At 37.2% G+C, this 22,976-nt stretch overlaps 1 long non-coding RNA gene across 1 annotated transcript in view; it reads right to left on the bottom strand.

The window, feature by feature from the left end:
- Positions 1 to 1,422: 1,422 nt before the first annotated feature.
- The window catches only part of LOC109446224 (uncharacterized), a 246,430-nt gene continuing 224,876 nt past the window's right edge, over positions 1,423 to 22,976 (bottom strand). Inside the window, exon 7 of the long non-coding RNA XR_016020178.1 lies at positions 1,423 to 15,548. This is a non-coding gene — a long non-coding RNA (uncharacterized LOC109446224). The remainder of the gene's footprint in view (positions 15,549 to 22,976) is intronic.

Genomic DNA, 22,976 nt, shown 5'->3' on the forward strand with positions numbered 1-22,976 from the left:
CAGCCCGAGCTATGTAGTCTCCCATGGCCTTGAGAATCTCTGTGAGCACAAAGGGAAAGCGACATTCACTCAGAGGGTTTGGGACACTGACAGAACCACAACTGCTCTCCCAAGGTGTCGGTTTCTCCTTTCGGCCTCAGCTGTGTGAAGCTGCGTGTGTGTGGTGCCTCTGAACTGCTTTCAGAGCATCAGTCCCCTTCACCCCTCTCCTCCGGAGGGTTTATTAGAAAGGACGTCACCTTTGCCCAAAGGGACAATATTAAATAGGAGGCCCAATAGATAACAGACATGAGCTCCAGAGGTTTCATTTCATTAGGGTTCCTTGGGCTTAAGCTGCAAACGCCAGATAGGGCTGGTGCAAGCATAACCCACCAAAAGAATCTTTCTGTCTGTAGCTCATGGCTGGAATTAGTAGAATAAAAACACTCTGTTCACTGAAATTTCCACCATTTGGTCGTTACTAGAGAGTTACAAGTTTAAGACCCAACAATTATAAATCCTCCAAAATGCCAAGGACAACTTGCTCCAGAGATAGCAAGGGAAACTGCGCTGAAAGAGGAAAATGAGCTGTGCTGACTGTGTGATATCTCCCCAGCCAGTACTTGAGGAACTTCAGGTTAATTTTAGCACTTTTCCCAGTAGGAAACACCATGTGTCGGGGGCACCTCTCCAAGTCCACGCTGGAATGCGGTTGCAGAGAAGAGGGGAGCCCTGTTCTTATTTAGTCTGGCTGGCTGATGGAGAAAAGGAACAGAATGTGCTGCTTCCACAGCTGCAGAAACCTCCTGTCGTGGCACTAGCAGTTCCAGGAGCAGGTCTTGTCCAGCACTATTAATATTCTGGAAAGTTCTCTGACTCATAAAACTGGAGAGGTCAGAAACTTTTTTTTAATTTTATTTTATTACAGAACTGTGGAAAAGCAGTAGCTAATCGTGTCATGACCACATTTCTCAAATTGGCCACGATGAACCCTCAGAGTGATCGTGATAAGAGACCACAATGATAAGACATTGAAAAGGACTTTAGAGAATTGAATTTACTTCCCCCAGCTCTGTAACCAGTTCAAGAGATAGGTTTCTCTAGCTGTCTGAAGCTCCATATTTGGCAGGGTGCAGTCTAATCTATACTCTGCAGGGAAAAGTAGCTTCCTTATTAATTAGTGATATCTGTTAAGTGTTGGGCCAGTGGAATCTTGTCAACTGTGTTGCACAGTACACTTAGTTTTATACCAACCTGTTGAAAGAAGCCTTCCCACTGCATAGATAGACTGAGATTATAGGTACGGGCTCTTATGTGACTTGATGGCTTTGAAGACACATTTGCAATTTCCAAGAAGAAATGAACAGGAGAGGACAAAGATGAAGAGATTTTGAAATTCATTCCCATATGATACATGAAAAAGAAAAGACAATGCTAAGAAAGTTGTTTTAGAAGGTGATATTGTATGAATTTTATTCAAAAGCATTTACAGCCACACATTTTTTCCATAGTTAGCTATAGAGTAACAATTACATGCATGAAAGTTTACAGATTTGTTTAAAATAGAAAAATACTTTTAACAGTAGTGTTTCATCCACAAAATTAGATTCATTTCTGAACATTATGGAAACTACTTCAGTGAAGCAGTTGCTTATCATTAGCTGGTGACAAAATGTTATAAGCAATATAACGTTGCTTTAGAGAGCAGCTTACCTTCATTCTGATTGACATCCTTTCCTTGCACTGGAAATATATCTCTTAGGGAAAAAATGACCTAAAAATTCTGATACAGTGTGATGTTTTGAAAGCTAGTACACCTGTGGTTTTCTTTCACCTTAAACCAATGTATACTAAAAGACAAAGCAAGTTCCTTTTCTCAGCTTCCATGCCACACACAAAAAAAGGAGAAACAAACAAAGAAATAAACAAAACATGTTTCCTGTGCATGTGTGTGCCTGTATGTCTGCATTTAAAGAATAACGGGTACTGTCAATTTCAATTAACTATTCAGTAGCAAAAGATGTATAAGCCTGTGAGTGGAAACTTTGAGAAACGCCAAAGGAATATTATTCTAGAAACCATATTTTATGTCAATTTTTAAAGGTCTGGACAAGTATTGCATTTGCTGCCTAACACCCCATTCTACATGGTGGTCTAAAAAGAGCCACAGGTAGGCAGCTTCAGGTAATCAGCTGGACCCTATACTAGGAAAGAGAATGCAAAGGGTTGAGTGAAGAAGGAAGATCAGCTGTGTTTATCATCACTGAGTTAATAAACACGACCTAGGCAATGCCTCCTGACTTGCGGGAGTTGCCAGATGCATGTGGATAAAGAGAAAACTTGGTGACACAGGAAGAAGTAAGGCTAATATTTGCTCCTAGTATGTGGCTGTTAAAGCAATTTACGCAGATCATACCGCGTGAATCAGGAGCGGCCAATGGGCAGAGCAGCAGTTTAGGAGGGGAATTGTCCTAAGACATGGAGGGAGTTTTCACATCTTGTTAAACTTGAGGTTAGTGTTATTTTTTGCAGTGAAGCTATGGAAAATACTGGAAGATTTGGGCAGGCTGTTTGAAAACACAAAACTGTGCTCCTTGTAATTGTATGCCTGCCTCTTTGCCAGCAGAGGAGAAACAACCCAGCTGAAGATCATTTTCTCTTGCTCTGATGCCCATTTGCAATGATTGATTCTTAAAGGTCAGCGATGGCTTGCCAGCACATTTTTGTATACAGAGTCCAGCTTTCTGTTTGGAAGTTAGTCAGATACGCATGTGGCACCTGAGCAAAAGGAGGAGACCAGGAAGCACAGATTTTCTTTTGGCTCAATCACTGTCAGCTTGGAAACCCTTATGTTCTGAGTTCCTTATTTGGCCTAGCACCCCCAATACCATAAAAAAAAAAAAAAAAAATCTTTTGTAATATTTTTATACCACAGTCTTAAATTTTTACGCTTTGTCTTTCCCCCCACTTTTTTAAACTTTCCCCTTTCCTTCTTCCTTTCTCAAGCTTCTTCTTGACCCTGAGTACGTATATCAGGTACTGTGCAGCTGCTCGGGATGTAGTCAGGAATACAAAACGGTCATGGCAGACTTGTTTACAGTCTAGTGGGAGACTTGGAAACAATTAGCAGCAATACAACCGTATGAATTTTTTTTTTTTTTTTTTTTTAAGATTTTATCGGGGATGGGAAACAGGACTTTATTGGGGAACACTGTGTTTTTCCCAGGACCCATCAGCTCCAACTCAAGTTGTTGTCCGTTCAATCAACTTGTCCTTTCAATCTAGTTGCGTGGGGCACAGCCCAGTATCCCATGCGGGAGTAGAACCCGCAACCTTGTTGTTGAGAGCTCGCACTCTAACCAACCGAGCCATCCGGCTGCCCCTGTGGAAGCTCAGCAGCAGCTTGTGGTCTTCACTGTAGTTGTGGAGAACGCAACTCACTGGCTTATGTGGGAATTGAATTGGCAACCCTGTTGCTCAGAGGGATACATGGACAGACTGTTTCCTGGACAATCACGTGCAAAACATAGAAGTACACACTAATTGCTACTCTAATACAATTAATTTTGGTGTCTATCTATTAGTGGTTATTGATGTTTTTTATTTTTAACTTTTCTTTCTTTTTAAAAAGTTTAGTTGTTCTTAGAAGGCTGCTTTGACTGATTCATTTCAAGCAAGATTTATTTGAATGCTTAGTAGGTGCCAGCCAGGGATAGTGCTAGGATTTAGGAGTTACAAAGATAAATAATAAAGACTCCTGACTTAAAATAGCTCATGGACTTATGGAGGGAGACAGATTTTCAAAACAATCCTATAATTCAGGTAGGTAAGTTTTAGAAGTTATGTATGAAGTACTGAAAGAGCACAGAGCAAGAAGAGATTACTTTTTTCTGATGGACTTTCTGGGAGATGGGTGAGTTGGTAGAGTCACAAAGTAGGGGTGACATTTGAACTAATGCTTGAAAATGATTAATAGTTCACATGACCAACAGATGGAATTCTGTTTATTTCAGATTTTCCCTAAGAGTAGGTGCAATGCAGTGAGTTTTTACAGCTATGCAAATATTTCAAAATTAATTACTTCCTACCATGTTCTTAAGTCTTTTTTGGTTTCCTTTACTACTCTGGTCATGTTATTCATCCCCATTCCTTTCTCAAGGCCTCTCCTATCTCACTCTATTTCTCCATTTTTCTGGCCCATCACCTTACAGAGTCTTGCAAGTTAACTCTCCACCATCCACTCATCTCTGAACCTACATCTCATCACCAAAAGACTCATTAATGTGAACCACTCAACAGAGAACCACCTACTCTGGGCTCATTTCAAAGCAGAGGCTTTGAAATTTCAGCCTTTACCTTCAGTATCTGTAAGAAGAAGGGAACAACAATAGAGATTTATTTTTCCACAATTAATTATTCAAACTAAAAATACCACCAGATTTCTTTTTTTACCTTAAGAGAAAGTATACTAAAAAACATAGCAAATTCCTTTCCTCATCTGCTCCTTCTATTCCAAAAACAAACAAAAGAGAAGCAAAGAAATAAACTTCCTAGAAAGTAGAAATCACCACAGTTTTCATTTTTAATAATTTGCATCCTGTGAATCATACTTGACTCCCGAACTCATGCTTTCCTAGATATTTTATACTAGTATCACTTGTTCTTACTTATTTGTAAGTCATTATATCACATATTACATCATACCACATCCCTACAATAAACCATCATACCACATCCCTATAATAAAACATAAGTGCAATTACTGCGTACCCTGCCTTATCATTGCATGTTGGTCAGATGTAATTCTCCTGCCAAGCTCCTAACAATGGTAAACAGAAAAGAGCAATGGAGTCTCTAGGGGTTAATATAAATAAGTAAAAGCCTTTTCCTCCCATATTCTAATTTGGGGTAATAATCAAATTAACAGAGACAAATTGACAGGAGAAAATAAAATTTTCATATTTACAAGGAATTCACATAAGAATGAAAATTTCCAAAGACAGCGACGCAAAATTGGGTATAGATATTGTTTTGGACAAAAAAGAAATGGAGGGAACAGGGCCTTAGATTTTAAAAGTGAAAATGGGCAATTTACAGGTAGTTGAGGAAGAGCTGAACCCACATGGCAGACTTCAATGAGACACAGCGTGACTTAGGTACCAGGCCCCTATTGGAGCCTTCCTGGCTACCATACTTAATTCTGATTAGGCTGCGGTGAACATCCTAAGATTTCCTTTCTGGAGTAGGCCTTTCCATCTGAATCCCTTAGGCAAGAAAGGGAGAGCGTCAAAGGTTCTTTCTGAGTCTTTTGTTTCTTAATAACCAGCTTAAAATCAATATCCCAAAAGGTAGCTTCAGGATGACAAAATGTTGGTCCCTTCAAGTCTTTTGGGCTAACGTTTTCTAGACCATCATGACCTGTCTTGACAGTTTAAGTATCAGTGACAATGAAGACCAACTACAAACTAAGGTGAGTGGATGAACAGTAGAGACATAAGTGGTTTGAAGGGACTGAGGTCTATCTTTAGTAGTTCACCATTGGTTAAGTTACACAGTGAAAACAACTGAGTCTGCTGTTGCCTCTATCTTTAGAGTGACTGACCTAAAGTAGCCCAATGGCTTTCAAGTTCTGAGAAGAAGCCAGCCAAATACATTTTTAGGGAGTCTGCATTTTCTGACCTTTTCTAAGTTTTCTCTTTGAACGTAGAGAAAAGATTACTTTCTGTGAAAAGGTATGTTATTGGAACAACTGCATAAAGCTAAAAATAGTGGGAATTGAACATAAGAATGCCCGGAGAGAAGAGAGCCAAACTGTAGATTTGGGTTACTATATTTGACTTAAAATGTCTCCAAAAAAGGAAGAAAACAAAATTCTAGTAGGTAATATTAAAAATCCAGTCGATGTTATTTGAAAAGCAGCTGTCTTTTATGGTGTAAGGTTTACTTCCCTTAAAATAACTCATTTCGTTTCATTTATTTTTCTAAGAACTCAGTATCAATTCAATTGGCTTAGGTTACTAGACATTATTGGTTGGATAACTAAATTTAGTTTTGTAATCATAAAGTAAAAATCAGAACATTCTACCACAAAGTGGGGATTAACTTCACAATTTTTAAGAGTGCCAGATTTCCTTTCAGTTCAAAAATGTCATTCTCTTCGTAAAGCACATAAAGTTTTAAATGAGGAAGTGACAATTGCCAACTGAAAATGGCTAAATGATCCATCTAAAAATCCAGTTCGTGCCCTTTTGGAACTCCTATTTAGATATTAAAGAGCAAATAACAACATTTTTATATATCTGCTGGAGAAAAAAAAAATCTGTACAGACATATATTCTATTGATGAAGAGATATATTTTTAAAATCTTTTATCTAAGCCTATATCCTTTTTTTTTTTTTTTTTTTGACAATAAGCAATACCGTGACAACACTCTAGTTCCAAATGGCCAATTTTAGCCTCCAGCTACTCCTGTGGATGCCATTTATCTTTGTACAGTAGCAATAGAATTGGATGTTCTCCTAAATTTCTTTGTTGACAGTTTCTGAGTTCAAAAATTCATTTCTTTGCTATGGAAACAAATAGGTTCTGACAGGGATCCAAGAAAACGAAGTGTGATAGTCGTCCCAGAAATTAAAAAGTTATTGCATGCTGTTTTGTCAACAGTCCTTTTATCTAGATGGTTGACTAAGGCACTTTGTACTAACTCAGTAAAATCATCATTCATGCTCTTAATCCTTCCACACCCAACACCCACTCACTAATTTGGGCCATCTTAATTTTTGAAAACATACATTTAAATTTTAGGTGAGGCTTCAAAGTTGGTGCTAAATATAATATCAGGCAAGACTGTTAAACTGGTAAAGAGCCATGTGAGAATCTTTTGGAGGATCAGGCGTTGATAACACACTTAAAAACATGGGCTTCAAGTAGATTTAAAAGCCCACTTGTCCAGTATTTAATGGGATAGCTCAAGGGGGTTGTGGATATTTCAAGTATGGCTTCACACACAGAATAAATGCTGTTGGGCAATCTTTAAATAATGAGGATATAAATATTGTCAGAGGCCTGATTTATTTCCTTGAGGAATGTCAGCTTCACTGGTAGAAATATTTCTTTATATACTGTGAGTGCAATTGCTCCTGAAACACACCCTATTCCTCAAGTATTAATATCCACCCTCTCTTGTGGTTCTAAATCAGGTGCATACCTGTTACCTAAGTGATTTTTAAAAATCTGATTCTCATTACATGCCTGTGAAAAAGGCAGATGACATACACCATTACCGCATTTTAACTAAATATGAATGTAATCATTAATTCATTGAATACACATTAACTGAAGACCTAACAGGGTCATAGAAACCCCAGATGTTAAAGACACGTAGATAAAATCTTTGTTTTAAAAAAAGCTACAAGTCTGTATACTCTAGTGCTGATAATATAAACTACCTGATAAAATAAATATAATACAACCCAAGGTTAGTTGTAGCCAGCAAAAATTTTTTTTTTGATCTGCATAGATTTAAAAATACATAGATAGATAGATAGATATAGTTGAAATAGAAATACTCTTCTCTACAAATCTAGATTTTTTTAGGCTTTATTGAAAATCTAACATTAGGCTATTGCCTCGCTAGGACATGTATTCTATACTCCCTACCACTTTCTGGCAAATACACCAACCCACCTCATTCATTTATATGTAGTAGTAATACAAAGGAGTGAATGTGAGAATCCATAACACTTGGCAATTCAATGGATGTGAGACTATGGGGAGTACAGTAAGTAGAATTTTAAGATGGCATTCATGACCATCACCCCCTGGTATTAGCCCTGTGATTGTGTGATGCTGTATGACAAAGAGGAAATTATCCATGTGGCCTAATCTAATTACACAAGCCCTTTAAAAGCAGAGGGTTTTCTCTGGCTGGGAGCCAAAGAGGAAGGCAGTGAGATGTAAAGCATGGAAAGTACTGAACTCACCAGTGAGAAGGACAGGCCACTGATGGAGAGGGTGAAGCTGAGGACACTTGGTGGGAGTTGAAAGAGAATTCCAGCTATCAGCCAGCAGGAAGAGCGTGATCTGGGTCTAACAACTGCAAGAAACTGAATTTGGCCAACAACCTGAATGAGGTTGGATGGAGAGTCTTTCCTAGAGCCTTGAAGTAAGAGACAGAACAACCTTGATTTCAGCTTTGCGAGACCCTGAGCAGAGAACCCAGTTGAGGTCACCAGGACTTTTGACCTACAGAACAGTGAGAAAAAAGATGGGTATTACTTTAAACTGTTAACTGTGTGGTAATTTGTTTAAATAGTAATAGAAAAACCAGTCCCAGTGAGGAAATAACCAAAGTCAATTTGGGGGAGTAGAAACATGCAAGTATCTTTAAGTAAAATAATGAACATAAGAGATGAAATCAGATTGAAAAAGAAATGTGATTGAATTTAGTTTCTGACTCAAATCTTGAATGGGCCATACAATTTTATTCAGTCAGGCTTGTATTTATTCAGAAGCACTTACTGTGCACATACTGCATTAGGCTTGTTTTGAAGAGACTGATACAATTGACCTAGATCCAATATCTGATCCATAATAAGCACTTAATATATATGCTGAATTTAGTTGAATTATATTAAATGTCTTTGAGAAGTCTCAGTCTGGTGTCTTGAAATTCTTAAGCTACATAGTGAATACATGTCTATACTTTTACATCTCCCCCACCATGCTTTGCTTTTTTAAAAAATCACTTTCTTGTTATCTTCTGTTGTATATTTTCTACATACACGTATTCACCTTGTTTATTCCTGAACACAGAAATACCATAGTTTAATTCCTTGCTCCACAATTTAGGTATTATACTGTGTATGTATTTGAAAATTGCAAATACCATTCCTAACTGTTCACCACTCAATTGATGGATTAACAGACTGGGTTCCCTTGTCTGCAGGTTGTTCCTCTGCCTGAAATTCACAGCAGAATCAGGATTTGTTCCTTTGACTTGCCATCATGATGCATCAGCAGGGAACAGTGCTCGTCGGGATCGGGAGAGAATCCTGACGTGCTGAAGTTTGCTGTGTTTTGAGCAGTTTTATTGCAACAATCTTCACTAACTATAAAGTTACAGGGCTCTTTGCAAGACTTCGCTTGGGTTTCTATTTGAGATTGACTACCCATCTAGGCTTGTTATGGAGAAAGATTCCAGGTCTCTTGAGCTGTGCTTTGCTTGAATCATGAATTTCCTCTAAGCATTATTCATGGAAAAACCAATAACCGGTATCCAATTAAAATTCTGGAAAAAGAACATATTAATTTGCTTCTGCCCTCATGATCTTTTTGTCTTACTCCAGCTTGTCTTAAATCATTTAGTACCAATATTTTCATCAGACTGTTTTGATACAAATGGAATTTCTTAAAGAATAAAAGAAAAATTTTAGTTCCTAAAATTTGACTCAATTCAATTAGAGCAACAGAGATAAAAGAGATTTTAAAATATCAGCATAAACAACCCCACAGTAAAATATAAGTAGTTTTAAATGTACTGAGAATTTTAATAAGTTTTAAAAATTAATATTCAGTGTTTATAAGTAAGAATAACAGGTATGATTTTATAAATTAATAGACTGCTTATAATTAGTAATATTTAAATATAGAGATAGATAAGTAGATAGAGATATATAAATATAGATATAAAGCCATTTATAAATCTTACTGAAAGAAAAATTAAGGCTCTCTCTCAACATTTTCACAACTGTCTTCTCCCCATTTACTTCTTCAGAAAAGTCTATTCAAATAGCCCTGCAAAAACATTAACCTCACCATCATGTCCTATATTTTGGTCTCTATCATATAATCCTATTTTTCCTTCTCCATAAATCACTAGTGACTGTGGAGATCACAGTCACTCTTCTGTTGTGTTTCTGTGCATGCTTTCCAAACCCCAACTAGAATATGAAGTCCTGAGGAGTTGTTTCTTTCGCACATGTGTATTAGGCATTAGCGAATTCACTAATGCCTAACACCTGGTAGGTGCCAATAATTTATGCACAGGTTAACTTGCTATTCAAATATGGTAAGTAATGTTGCGATAAACGTAGAAAAATTGTAAAAACTAGGAATTGATACAAGCCTTTGTTTCAGTGTAGCCGAAAAATCAGTAGACTTAGAATATGTATCATTCATTCATTCATCGTTCATTCATTCATTCAAGAAACATATAGTGAGCACCAGTCATGTGCACTCTTCTCTCTGCTTCATTTACTTATATGACTGTAGGCAAATCACAATCTGCCTGAACATTTTTTATTTTTCAAAAAATAATGATAATTATCCCCATCTATTTTGAACATGAAGTCTAAGTAAAATATTTTATGTAAAAGTGCTTTGAAAATTGTGAGGCATTTGAGAGTACTAAGATACTATTATTATGACTAATAATTGTCACTAGAAATGAACGTATTCATATAAATGAGGGTCAGAAAAGTAAGACTATTCATTGATTTGTATTCAGATCTTCCTATAGTTCTCATATGTACTCAGGCACATGAAGGCTAAAGATGCATTTCTATGCCACCTTTTCATGGGTTTTGAAAGAAAAAATCATATGTGATGGATAACAATGCATTTATTCATTCTTTATTCATTTATTTTACAAACACTTATTGTACCAAAACTACATGCAAAGCACTATGCTACACACCCCATGGGAAATGAACTGTTAAGAGAAGGCAATTTAAGGATGTCTGTTATTCTAAATTTAAAAAATATAAAAATTGATTAAATGATTTCAAATTACTTTAAAGTTCCTTATCATTTAAACAAAGTCTGGAGTGTTATCTTGTTCCCATGTTCAATCCAGAGTATTGTCATCATGTGATGCTGGTTATAGGTCCCATTTTTAGAACACTCAATCTGTGCCAGTAGTGAGCCATACTTGACCTGTATTATATTTAATCCTTGCAAGAAATCTAAAGATAGATATTCTTATTTTATATATTGAAAAACTAGGGGAAGATAACTCTGAACCCCACATTGTATTTTGTATTTTGTATTACCTCAGCTTTGTTGTCTGAATGCCTAGACACCCATATTACGTAAAGATGAGTAACTCAGTAATGTAATATGTTAGTGGTAATTGCTCTCCTGAGAGAGCCCAGGTCCTAACTTATATGTGTCTTATATGTGTAGAGCACAGAAATGTACAGGAACTAGAATCCTGCAGACATATAGGTGATTTTTCATGTTGTCTTTCCCATATACCACATTTTGGCAGCATAAAAGAAATGGATGCATTGTATATGGAAAATACAGCGATACCTCCAAAATGCTGGGAAATGTGTCAAAGCTTGTCAAGCCAAAGCCTGCAGCAAACTCTTCTTTGACATCACATAACTGCAGATGTTCCAACATGTTTGCCAACATGATGTGCTCCGTAAGGTATTGTGGATCATGGCACACCCTACGCTGGGGAAGCTAGCTGGATTCAAATCAGCATCGGGCTTTCTCATCAGTTACTCCTCAAGTGCAGATGCAATCATCATTTAAAAGTTAATAAGACTGTCCTTGTTCTGAGACATTCCCCTTAGCTCAATGGCATAAAAATCAGATGTGATGGTTTTCTACATACATAAGAGGTTCCCACGGAAATCCATGACTGAGAGAGATTAGAATAGATAACAGTTACACAGAAGTTTGTCTCTGCAAGTGCCTCATTCTAAACCTGCTCCAGAGGTTCCTTGGGCAAACCATGTCTGCATTTGCCACAGGCCCAAGAGTAAAACAGGTTCAGAACGCAACTAATTAATCTGCTGATATCTGCTCATGTGATTGTCCAGAAATCCAAAAATATCCCTTGTTTCTTTATCCATGCAGTCATCTAGAAATGCTGTACAAGGTGGTTTAGTGTACAGATCAGACCTCCCACTTCTTCTATACAGAACTCTATGTATTGCATACGAGTACAACCTAGAACAATGAATCCAGCTAAGTCTAATTTTAGAAGGAAGCATTCGTGTCACCTTCCTATTTAGCTTTGTTGGCATTATTTCAGTATGCGCTGTCTCCCTTCCTCTGTTATAGGAAAGTCCAATGAGCTGGGGGTCAGAGATTCTTGATTCTTGTACCACACTGCTACGAATAAGCCATGTGTCAGCTTGGTTATGTCTCTTTATCGCCTCAACTGGTGAATGAGAGTTTGGATGTTTCCTTTTAAATCTAGAAGTCTCCCTTTGTTGTTTTCTTTGAAATCAACATTTCTTTTCATCCGTGGATACCTCTATGCCTTCAGCTCTTTGTTCATATTCCTTCTACCTTGAACCCAATCCAAACACTATAATGAGTCTCGTTCAAATTCAACCATTCCATTGTATGGAGACTTTATTCTCCATATAGGGCACACCATGTATTTTCGAAGGTACTGAATCTTTGGGAACAAAAGAGGGTCTGCGAGATATCAATTATTTGTAGAGTTTTTAGTGGAAGGGAGGGGAATAATAGCAGACTTAGGATTGTTGTGGACTATTTAAGGCGGCCTTTGCTTAGGAAAGCAGAAGCGCAGCCCACTTCCTGTGAGAATGAAGTTCTGAAACACTAAGCAGAGCATAGCAAACCCAGTAAACGATTCTTTCCACATATCCTACTTACATAAAAATTTTATATTATTATTATTTTATATATTTCATACTATTCTTATTTCATTGATTCAATAGTAGTTCTGCTGTAAATTTTTTCAACTGAAAAGGAAGGGAGATTATATTATAAAAGGTCATTGTTCATCAGTAGCACAAAACTAAGACTACACACCTATGAATGGTGATAAGGCATCCTTAATAACAACCTACGCTACTGACGTAAGAAATGGTGCATTTCATTTAATAGTATGAAACACTATTATTTTATTTAATAGTATGAAATACTATTATATTATTTAGTAGTATGAAACAAATTTACAGTTACCTTAAGTGGTGTTTAAAAAAATTTTGTTTAATTAAGAAGAGCTACATGAAGCCTTTGGGAATCTTTCTGAGAGAAACAAAACACTCTTTTAAAAGGTTTTTGGACGTTGCCACAAGGTGGAGCAAAGAGTCCAGTCTAGCTTGGTTGTCTTGTAACAAGGAGAGGCTAAGGGAGGTTGAAGGGGAAAGTATCTCCTCAGAGGTCTTAAATCAGAGAGTGGAGCAGTGTGGGTAGGGCATGTTTGCAAATCAGAAACATGGCACATGCCTGTAGTACTTTTCTTTGAAGGCCGAGCTCCTCCCTCTCCTCAAGAGAGCAATGCTTCTCCTCACCTTCTTCTTGCCTAAGGCTAATCTTTCTTTCTCTCTCTAAACTTCCCTCCCAGATAATTTTTTGTCTTTAGAAGCAACCATGCAATACATACACCCTACAGAGTGCAATTTTTCCTCTTTAGCCATAGCACATTTTTGAGTGAAGAGTCCATGACTATTTCCATAGAACATGAACTACCCAAATATAATAGCCAATGATGCACCCCGACCAGTTATCACTGATAAAATGTTCTGCCCTTAATATACATTCCTCTCTTCCTGAGGGAATTGGAAGAATATGAAAAGGATTGGTATATCAAAGAGATATTCCACACGCTTCAGCTTGATGTAGTTGGAAGGGCACCCTTATAAGTGTTCCAACTTTTTCCATCTGGGCTGTCAGCACGTGTTGCCAGAGCACGGCATCATTGGCGGAAACCAACCTGGAAAATCCCCTGCAAGGTTTTCATTTTCCTTTTCTCAGAGGAAGGTCTGGGTATGAGAGGAAAATCCTGCTGTTATTACTGAAAGTCACATTTTGGGGGGTGGTTGGTTTGTCTACTCACTCACAGAGCTGAAATTTAGCAGTCCAGTAAAGCACTTGGAAAACTATACACATTACTTACTCCCTCCCAGGGCAAGTTTTCCTCTGTAAAATGATTATGAATCAGGGATGTTCCTCAAGAAGTAATTTGTGTATGGGTGGGGTGTGTGTGTGTGTGTGTGTGTGTGTGTACGCGCGTGTGTGTTTTGAATGAAAGAGTTGCCTAATACATAACTATATAGCTACTCTCAATTCAAAACTAGTTTTTGATTGGTCTTAAGTACTATTGCTTTAGGGCATGGTGACCAGTGCTGTAGTTCTTGCCCTCTATACAGCTTTTTTCCATGACTGCAGTTGTAGGTACAAAAAGATAAACACCAAAAGAAAAGTAGATCAAGGTTCCCCTGGTATTTTAAAGAGAGATTTGATTACATTTGGAAAAGGTCTGCGTAGGAAGCAGAATTCAATAGACCATGGATATTGAGCATTTTAAGGATTCAATATAACACACAGAATCCACAATTCTAAGTTTGCAATAACAATTTAATAAAAACTAACATTAATTGAGTGCTTAGTATGGACTAGGCACAGTTTTATGGACTTTACCTATTTAATAGTCAAACTAACCCCATGAATTAGGTACTGTTATTACTTCTACTTTATACATAAGACAACCATGGCACAGAAAGGTTAAAAACTTGCGGAAAGTCACAAAGTTGCTAAGTGGTTGAGAAAGGATTTGCAAGCACTGGCCAGGCCAGGTTGCAGAGCTCTGTGTCTTAACCACTACATGATCCAAGCTCTGTTTGAAATGCTACAGGTGAGCATAATTGTACAGGTGTGAGATAAATGAACTCATAATTTCAGCACCTGGTCTGTTAAAGCCCTCATCTGTTTGGCAACCTTATGTGTTTGGAATACAATTGCAAACCAGGAATAAAAAGAAAAATAAAGCAGCTGTGACCCACTAAAATATACACACCAAACCAAGGCATCAAGGAATCATTACAATATTCTTGGGAGGACATATCTGGCCTACACTTCAACTGTATTTACTGATACTGCACATACATGACAGTTATCACTGTATCACACAATTTATCTATTGTTACTGCAGACATAAATTGGCTCCTAATCCAAGGCCTTCCAGATCTGCGGTCACTGACATCTGTATTCACTGAAAAAAGTGAGTACATAGGAAATGATGAGGAAATGCTAAAAGGAATAAAACAAAACAAAAAACATGTTTGATAAGATTATACAGAGAGAGTCATTTAGTGCAATGGACCGAGTCCTTATCAATTTGAATAAACCCCAGAACCATCACAGCCTTGCAACAGAGCTCATTAACAAATGCTCATGCTGGCGATACCAAGTGATGAAAAAACAAACCAAAAAACAACAGTAACATTTGATCATTGCTTCAAGAAGATGAAAACATAAAATGCTATTTGGAAAAACTTCTATTCAAATTAATTACTTTTGAAACTGACAAATAATACTTTAAGGAGTAAATGCCCTAGTAGAACTAAAACTCATCTATTTTATTTTTCTGTTTTGTAAGATAGCAGAATGAAGGTCCTAAGAACATGATCTTTCACAGGTGGAGTTGATGCTTGCTGGGCACAGTGCCATCTCACAGGGTGTGGTTGACAGCAGGAAGAAACCTCTTGGGGTAAATCCAGTTTTCAAGATCTAGTTGGGAGGCAGGGTGATGGAAGTTGGTGTTTCTGTCTACAGAAGTTCCAAGTAGCCCATATTACTATAATAGATGCAAAAAAATGCATATGATTCACATATTAGCAAACAAAGGTACACAAACTATTTTTCGGTTAAGGGCTCAAGGTCCAGATCTGTCTTGCCAACATCTGATGAAGTTTTAATTAAAATTCTGACAATTTTAATAAAGAACTAGAGGTCTCTGCTTGAAAAGCAAAAGTATATAAGCATCTTTCCTTTCATTACTTTAAAACAGTCCTCCTAGTTTAGATTTGATGATTTTAGTAGTATAATATATTTATTGTTCCATAGGAAGCAAAAATGTGAAAAACGTCCTCTTAGAATTCTGCTTTATTTCACATACTTACTCTGAACTCTCAGACTTTGGAAAGTAAGCACTTATTGACAAACAGTGTCAATTACAACAAAATACCAGTCAAAAATCTGTTTTCTTCTACTTTTTTTCCATTATAACTCTCCAATTTAAAAAAACAAAAACAAACAAAAAAAGCAGTTAAATGATGTCACCTTGGAGTTTATGTGGTAAAACTAGAATGGAAAGGAAACTTCTTATTAACATATTTGTTTTTATATGACAACAAGAAAACGTTGCTGCTATTCTGAATATCAGAATGTCTAGAATACATAGATGGTCTTTTTTCTCTGGAGAAGAAAAACATGTTAGCAAACACTAAGGACCTACTTACTATGTATCCTTCCTTATACAAAGAGTACACTATGGAGGACAAGAGAAAAGGTGTAGGTATTTTAAGGAATCAGAGTCTAACGCCAAGACAGACGTAAAAAACTGTATAACAGAGAACGTATGAAGTATACTACAAAGACTCTAGTGCCAGAAAGGAAGGAGTATAGGTACCCTGGGAGGAAGCAAGATGCTCTCTGAGCAGAGAGGGGAGAGGGAACAATGAGAGGGGAGGGGAATATAGAAATTAAGACCCCCAGTTCTGGAATCAGCTGACAGACCTGGATTGCAAGCCTAAATCTACGTCTTTGAATCTTAGGCAAATTATTAATCTTCTCTGTGCCTTTTCTGTAAAGTGGGAATAATAACAGGGCCTTCCTCCTTGAGCTGTTTTGAAGATTAAATGAGATCATGCATGGAAAATGTTAGCTCAGTGCCAGCATTACGGTTGCCCTTAATAAATGTTAGTCAAAAACTAAAAAATAAAAACAGGGCTATATTCCTGTTTGGGCAAAGATACTTGAGTTGGTTGAAGGATGGCTAGAGGGACAAGGGTGAAGACATTTCTAATAGAAGGAACATGAAGTAGAAAAGTAGATGGAATTGTTCAGAAAAAAAAGTGTTCATAGCAACTAGAGTATAGAGTGAATGAGGTCAGGAGTGATAGAGTGGGGATGAGTTAACATAACAGTGAAAATCATTGCCATCCCCACTCACAAGTAAGAGAGGAAACATATCAAGTAAAAGAGAATAATTTATGTGCTTAATTATGTGCCTGAGTGCCCGCACTGTCTGGGCATAAAATGGATGTTGACGCTAAATATGAATCAGCTTTATTTAAACATAGCAGTTATGAATCTCAGGTTACCATTCAGGCTCTTATCTGACCTATCACCAGCATTTGACATGAATGATTATCCCTTTTACACTTTTTTCACTTGGGTTCCAGGATACTGTACTTTCCCGGTTTTCTTCCTCCTGTACTGTTAGTTTAGCTGTGTCTGATTCCCTTTCTAGTCAACAAGGGAGTGGCAAAGCATTATGGGCAACTATCCTTTTAAGAAGACTGTTCCATACAAATCACCACGGAATTTGGACATGTTCTCTTCTCTGCAGAACCTCTCTAATGAATTGTCTGCACACAGCTCTCTCCTGTCTGGTTGGCTACTCTACTATCCACTAATTATCTGACTTTCTTTGCCTCTTGTCCCCTATACTCTGCAACATCATCTCACTTCTTTCCATTTTACCTGCAGGTTTTTGTAATACCAAACCACGCCACAGAAGACGTAAATTAAGAAAAGCAAAAGGATTAGAGGATGAACATGTCCCATGGAGCGTAGCTGCAGAATGATTTCCCACGTTGTAAACTTTTCACACCGGATCGATGTGCTTAGCAAACTAGGAGTCAGCTGTAGCAGGCAATCTGCCACAGTTCTGGCAGGTCTTTCACTCCCATAGTGAAGTCACTTCCTGGGATATCAGAAGATTTATGAATTTCTCTTGTTTAAGCCACCCACTCTGTGGTATTCTGAGATAGCAGCCCAGGCTACCATCTCCCAAGACACATCACTCCAACCTCTGCCGCTACCTCTTTCGTCTCTCTCCGACTTTGACCCTCTTGCTCCCTCTTATAAGGATTCTTGTGATTCTATGGGGTTATATTGGGTTCATCAGGATAATATAACCATCTCCAGATCCTTACCTTAATCATATCCACCAGTTCTGAGGATTGGGACATGGACCTCTTTGGGGGCATCCATTATTCCGTCTACCACAGTGTCATGTAATGAAACACTAAAGTTTAATATTCAGTAGATCTGTACTATGTGACAGAAACAATGAGAAAGCTGCAGCTTTACATAGTTAGCCTTCCGTTATGCAGCAACTACATATATATATATCTCAAGCTCTATATGATTTGTTGGGAATGAAAAACAATAGCAACGACAAAACAATAATAAACATTAGTACCACAGCTACCCACATGTGAAACACTTCAATGTGCCAAGCAGTTGAGATAAATTCTCTCAAAATTTCACAGGAATCCTGAAAGTTTATATCTCCATTTTATAGTCACAGAAATCAAAGCTCAAAATGGATCAAACAACGAGGACTAGACTTTGAACAGGAGTCTTGTCACTCCAAACTGTAAGACTCTGAACTAAAATTTACTGCCTATTCCCCCCACTTTTTTTCTTAGGACACCTGATTACTTTTCCTACATCAGTGTCAATAAAGAATTACTTTTATTCATTCATTCAACAACTCACTGTGTACAGAAAGATAGGTTCATCAAGTCAGACCTTGTCCTCAGGGGAGGAACCGTCTAGTCTAGCCTGGATGTGAATCTTATTATATCAGCACAATTCTCTTGTCTTCTTCCCTTCCTTTAATTTACTAGAAGACTAAAATACAAATATTTATTTTCACTTGCTTGGACAATTTAAATATTAAAGTCATTTTGTCCTAAGGAAAAGAGAACAATTTTTCTAATTGTTATGAGTCAGGTTCTGAGTATACTGTGGCATAAAACCTATTGTTCAAGTAAGATTTGAGATCAGAGGGAGTGATTTGGGGAGATAAGGAGGAATTTTCTTTTGAACTAGAAAGAGCTGTGCCTGGAGAAATGAGTTGGGGATAGTTCAGCAAAATGTGTCTGTGCTAAAACATAAGAATCCCATCAAGATGGAATTTCCTTCTGACTCGACGAGTGGAGACTGTAAGTGAATTAATGTGATTTGTAAACAATGAAGAAATGAATTATTTCTTGAGCCTAAAATTTATAACTGTTATATTTCAAGAAAGTTAACTGATATCTATTAGGGGTCTGATACGCGCTCAGGACAGTCAAATATCACAACATAATTCAGTATCTTTTACTTGATGTTTGAAATTCCAGATGGAAGTTTAGAAGTGGTACTACACCGAAGCATAATTTCACTTCGATTGGAATTTTACTTCTTGCTTATGTTAAAAAAATAGTGCCTGAAGACCTGAAAGATAAAAAATGAGAAATAAATTATTTTCCAATCAACCAAGGTCACTGGAGCGTCATTTGCTCCTTATTGGCTAACGTGTGTCATTGAGAGAGAGTGTAGACTGGAGAACAGAGTCAAACACATAAAAAGAGGATTGACTGTCAAAAGTGGGGATTTGGGTATTAATAGCTAGTATGTGCTGAATTATGTCTTCAAAATTCATGTTGAAGTCTTAACCCTCAGTACCTCAGACTGTGACCTTATTTAGAAATAGGGTCTTACAGGCATACTCAAATAAAAATGAGGTCATTAGAGCCAGTCCTAATCCAGTATGACTGGTATCCTTATAAAAAGAGGAAATTTGGACGCACACATACACACACACACATGCGCACGCACAGAGAAATCCATGTGACTATCAAGGCAGAGATTGGGGTGATGTGTCTGCAAAGCAAGGAAACCAAAGATTCCTGACCAACCACTAGAAGAGGGAGGGAGAACAAATTCTTCCTCACAGCCCTCAGAAGGAACCAACCCAGATGATACCTTGATCTTGGACTTCTACCCTCCAGAGCTTCTAGACAATAAATCTGTTGTTTAAGCCATTTAGTTTGTGGTACTTTGTTAGAGCAGCCATCAGAAACTAATACAATAGCTGAACCCCTTAGGGAAGAAGTATCTAATTTAATAAAAACCTTGATGTGTCTCTATAATTCTGCTCCAAATCATCCTAATGAGGTATCTAAAAATTCTCTCCTGCTTTTTTGTCAAATTTCTTTGTTATTACCATCCCACCTACGGCAAAATTCGAGACCTTTGAATTTTCAGATATAAGTCAACGGCGGTATGCAAAGCCATTGATGGTTCTCTGTGTAATACCAAAATCACTTTATGATGCTGTAATGGTTTTATTGACATAAATAAGCCTTAGCGCTTAGGCAAACTATAGCAACTACAAAACATGAACTCCATGAACTCATGTAAATAGATTGTATCTTTAAAAAGGCTAACAGCAAGAAAATGCTAATTGGACTGTTACAATTCAGAGCAATTAAAATTTTGTACTTAAACTGTAGATTAATATAGTGATATCACTATTTTCTTTACAAAGCAACATATTTTTCCAGACAAGTAGCCAAAACCATTGATTACTTTAAGAGAAAAATATGGATTAGAGCAATTCATCATTTTGGTGGTGTGAGGGGATTATGTCCATCCACAAACAAAATATTAATGGTGCATAAGTAAGATTTTCCAAATCTTGGTTATAGAAACTACTTGACCCATTCTACTTAATTTCTGAAGATAATTTGATTTAGTAGATGGTTTCCAAGATATATGGTATGGAGAATAAGAGATTTTCTAAAATGCAAAAGTTAAATTTAAAATAAATTGACTTCTCATTTCTGATTTATGTATATAGCATAATCAAACTGAAGATAGGGTGTGAGAAAATATAAAGATGAATAAGACACTCCTAGTTTCAGAAAATTGTGGTTTATTGGGAGAAGTGAACAACTGTAACCAAAGAACTAGAAATCATAGAAATCAGTGTTACAGTGAGGCTGGGAATATACCGTGTTTCCCCGAAAATAAGACCAGGTCTTATATTAACTTTTGCTCCAAAAGACGCATTAGGGCGTATTTTCAGGGGCTGTCGTATTTTTTCATGTACAACAATCTACATTTATTCAAACACAGTCATGTCATCTTCTTGTGGAACATTGTCATAACGTACTAAATGTGTCCCTCTGGCTGATGATCTTAACCGGGGCTTATTTCTGGGGTAGGTCTTATTTTGGGGGAAACACGGTATATATGAGGGTCTTCCAAACCTTAGTTCAGTCCACAATAATGATCTTTCTTTTAGTTTGCAGGATTCCTTGTGAATGATAATCATCTGAAGACAACTCTTCCTATTCTTTATCTAAGAAAATTTGAGAAAGATCTACAATTAATTCAAGAAAAAGTTCCTCATAAAGTGTGTCAAAGATTGAATTATGCATTTCCTGCTAGTTCTGCTCTTGCAGTGGTTATTTTACTCTCACTGATTCTTCTCGGAGGCCAGAAGGACAGGTACCGTCAAAATATTCAAGCTGGACATTGGTTCAAACTTGGCAACAGTTCAGAATTTATTCCAGAAAGGACTACACTGGTTAAGAAGATTCATCACTACAGTATTGAGAAGAGAACTCTAAACTGAATGAAATTAGAGACTAACCATTACCATATATGATTTCATATTTCTGCCTTATGATATTAAAGATTCATTTGGATCATGTTTTTTACCTCCTCAGGTTTGATATATACATGAAACCAAACCTCCTCCTGTCCCTACTATAATCCTTTCACCTATCTGCTCGTGCCATAGAACTGGAAGTCATTCTAGTTTCTTCTTTTTCTTGCATGTTTCCTGTTGTGATACAGTTCACCATGTGTGTTCTGCATTTCTGCAAGTCTTGCAAGCAATGCACTGAGTGCTCATTGTTACACATTTTTGTTACAAGGATATTTGGAAAGTAGAGAGACTTGAAAGATTGAGGTAGTGTCTCTCTTTGGAGCAAAGTGCAGATTTGCTTACAGTGTCCGAAGACAGATACAGTATCTCCCTTCAGACAAAAGAGCAGGAAGGCTTAATATTCATGATTTGGTTTGGGTTCTCTAAAGTCAGGTGTGTTTTTTCTCCTCCCCATAATACAACCCTCATCTTTGTGGACATAGAGGTTCAAGGAACTGGCACAAAAGTGCAGATGCTCTGACTATTGCTATTATGAGTAATAAACTGTCCTTTGTCTCTGACCCAAGAGACTTGTGTTTGCTATCAGTGTCCATGAAATCATGGCAGGCTACATTGTTAGATCACAAGTAGGGTAAAATCTCTGACCTTTTACAATTCTTGACATTTCCCTCACTCATATAATCACCCTGCTCCCAAACTGGGCACTGCAATTTATAAGAATATTTCTCCATCAGAGCTCTAAAGTTATTTATTCTTTTTCTTTGAAACCCAATTCCTGTAGCTACTTAATAGCCTCCCGGAGTCTAACCTTTCCCCTCTCTTCTTCTTACTCAGTCCTCCATGTTACTGCCAGAATGATCTTTGTGAAATAATAACTGTAGACCATTCTCCTGATAAAATCCTGCATTGGCTTTCTCAGGGAGGTGATGTCAGAGTAATCATCAATTCCATAGAGTGGCATCAAAGTTTTAATCAACCACTCGCTTACTTAATTCTTCCACCTTAACTCTAGTGTCCTCAAAATACATACCATACTCCAATCTTAGCAAATTATTGATTCTTCAGATTCCTAACACTGTTCCATATCCGTGCTTTTGCACATGCTAGAGCAACCCACTACACTCCTACGCCATCCAGTCCTTACAAATCTTATCTATCAGTCCAGAGTCAACTAAAATTCTCATCTATGAAGTTTTTCCTGACACCCCATTTCCCAATATGACTTAGATATATACCTCTTGCTTCTACAGCACCTTAAGCACATCTTCAAAATTATGTTATGTGGCATTGTACCATAATTGTTGCTTTGCTCATCTGTATTATATGCTAAGGAATAAATCCCTATCTTTCTGACCTGTATGCCCTGTGTATTACAAATTTCCCAGAAAACGTAGGTACTTATTAATCATTTCTTAGATACAGGATTGAGTATACAACTGATAAGTGAAACAGAATGTAAATTTGTTCTGGAAAGAGACATACTTAAGTTATTAATAAGAGGGATATTGATGAAGCTGTCTTTGGTATATGCAGAATGCAGCTCAACCT

The sequence above is a fragment of the Rhinolophus sinicus genome, chromosome 2 (genome assembly GCF_057876585.1).
Source record: "Rhinolophus sinicus isolate RSI-liver-muscle chromosome 2, RSI-T2T, whole genome shotgun sequence".
In the NCBI taxonomy this organism is placed as follows: domain Eukaryota; kingdom Metazoa; phylum Chordata; class Mammalia; order Chiroptera; family Rhinolophidae; genus Rhinolophus; species Rhinolophus sinicus.